General features: G+C 38.6%; 1 long non-coding RNA gene across 1 annotated transcript; it reads right to left on the bottom strand.

Moving 5' to 3' along the window:
* Positions 1-1787, bottom strand: LOC118743005. Its single transcript, XR_004993413.1, has 2 exons — positions 1346-1787; positions 1-1094 (listed from the first exon to the last, which is right to left on the bottom strand). It is a non-coding gene; the product is annotated as an uncharacterized LOC118743005 (long non-coding RNA).
* Between the last annotated feature and the right edge of the window lie 626 nt (positions 1788-2413).

Below are 2413 nucleotides of genomic sequence, written 5' to 3'. Positions count from 1 at the left end.
TTTTTTGCTGTGAAATCTGCAGCCAAACACACGTCAAATTTTGATCTTTATTTCTTGTGTGTGCGCGTGCTTGTGTGTCTATGCTTGTTTAATTCTGCTGCACTGCAGTCAATCGCTTGACGCAACAACAAACACCAACTATGTGCTGTATGCTGACTGACGGCGGACTGCTCTACCGCCACTACCACTACTAAATAGTACACGGAAGTGAGCACAAAAAAAATCCTTCAACTCAACACAAATTTTAGTACAAATAGGTGTGTATGTATGTGTCTCTGTGTATGTATGTATGTATGTATTGGTATCACGTAAGCGCATACAAGCCGCAGGGGGTTTGCTGTCTCGCCAATTCAATGCCTACTTTGTGCCGCGGCGGTCTCAGCTGGCTTGTAGGTGCTTTAAAATGAGCCAATAAGCTGTCGTTCTCCAGCCGCCAGTCGAATCAGCCAAAAGCCAGCTGAAGCGTAATTCAACGAGGATTCTGGAATTACTGTTGTCAGCGCCTACACTGCTGCTATGTACTTTTACTTCTGCCGCCTGGCCGTCACTGCGCCTAAAAGCCTATTCAATTTGGTTGGTGGCTTTGAGTGCGCACACAGATGTATGTATGGATGTGTGTGTACGGTTGCGTGTGCTTGTATGCTAAGTGGAGATGTGTGTTTTGTTTGAGGAGTAGTGTATGCGACGGATATTACCAGCCTTAATTAAGAAGGAGCAGCTCTACTGCGACTGTTGCTGCTCAGTCGCTGGTGCTGCTGTTGCTGCTGCTTTTGAGATTGCTATTTCTGTTGGTCGCACTTCCTTTACCGTTGTCGTTTCACTTAGTTTGTATTTCACGTTCCTCGTCAATCCTCCTCGCTTAAATCCACTCGTTGTATTCAGTATCTGTTCTAAGTATATTCGTATGTGTTCGCGTGTGTGTGTGCAGTTTTGTTTAAACCGCAAAGGCACCTGACTTATTCAAGCCAAATTCTGCGTGTATGAAATTTTTATTACACTCCTTTTTCATAACCAGCTAAGTACTTTTTCCCCCTACTCACTATTATGCACAAAAATGTATGTATTTGCGAGCGACTAACGGTGTTTCCTACCTTCTGTAATATATGTAGGGAAAATATGAAAAATTATACACTTCACCTAAATTAAATGTATTTACTTCACAGTTTTTTTTTTTTCGTCAACTTAGCCTCATTCGCGGGCACTTGTTGTCTGGTATTTAGTAATTTTTTTACTTAGTTGAAGGTCCCGTTTTTTTCATAGTTTTCTTGCGTGCTTTTTGCAATTTTCACAATTTAAGCCCTGTTCGTGCGACACTTTTTATGTTTTTATTATACTACATACATACATATATCTATTTAATATGCGTTGTTTGTTTTAGCATCCCTTCGCATTTTCCATTCAGCTTTCGTAAATTAAACTTCCCTCTACACTCAAGCACAAATACTTATGTACATATTTTTTATATATTTCTTCATTATTTATAATGTGTATGTTTATTATGTTTATGTTTATTATTTATTTATACTCCTATTGCTCTATGAGTTTAATCTGCAATGCTGGTCACGTCGTTGCGAGTATACATCCGTACGCGTTCCCGGTTCTACATCGACTCAGTTGTTGTCTCAGTATTGAGTGTTAGTTAGGCCAAGTCGTGTCCGTCTAGCATCGCATCGTGTACATTTTTTCCATCTACATATAGTACATTAGGGTGCCTCTCATTTGACCTAACAAATTTTTGTTTACCGTTTGTCACGTGTCATACTTTTATTCTATTGTAAGACACCAAAGAACGTTAAGTAATATTTAGGGGTAGGCCCAAGCAAATGAAAAATTAGAAAAGGTATTATTTTTAAAAGGAAATGTTATATTTGGAAATGAGTTGCTTGCTGTCCATTAGCCTCGCTAAAACTCGCGATCTGTTGATGGGGGTTATACGACTATAAACTAAATTTCCAAGAAAAAATCGATACGTTGTCTACCCACATTCATAAAAAATAAGTGAGATTTTAAATGCTTTATAAAACGAAAATTTATATGAAAATCTCACTTTATCAGGCAGGTTTTGCAATCCACTACCGAGTGAATTTCAATCAAATTCGCTTTGAATTCAAATTGGTGGGGGTTGAAATTCACTGGTAAGTCAATTGCAGAACCTGCCTGTATAAAGCTCGTTAAATTTTTATTTTATCTTTTATGAATCAGGCCTTGGGGAAACTGTCTTTCTATCGTCTTTATAACATCTCATTTTAATTTAGTCGGCATGCCAGCTGGTTCCCAGACAAGCCACAACTTCACAAGCGATTAGTTTGCTTCTTTAAGATTTTTTTCGAAAGTTGAAAAATAAGAAGCACCCTAATGCGCATGCTTGCATATGTAGCTTTATATGAGCATCGCAACTCCAAATCGCACAGAA

This window comes from Rhagoletis pomonella, unplaced genomic scaffold (genome assembly GCF_013731165.1).
Source record: "Rhagoletis pomonella isolate Grant_MI unplaced genomic scaffold, Rhpom_1.0 Rhpom_scaffold_00007, whole genome shotgun sequence".
NCBI lineage: Eukaryota > Metazoa > Arthropoda > Insecta > Diptera > Tephritidae > Rhagoletis > Rhagoletis pomonella.
The sequence above is the reverse complement of the archived record's forward strand: the minus strand, read 5'-3'. Positions and strand labels throughout refer to the sequence as shown.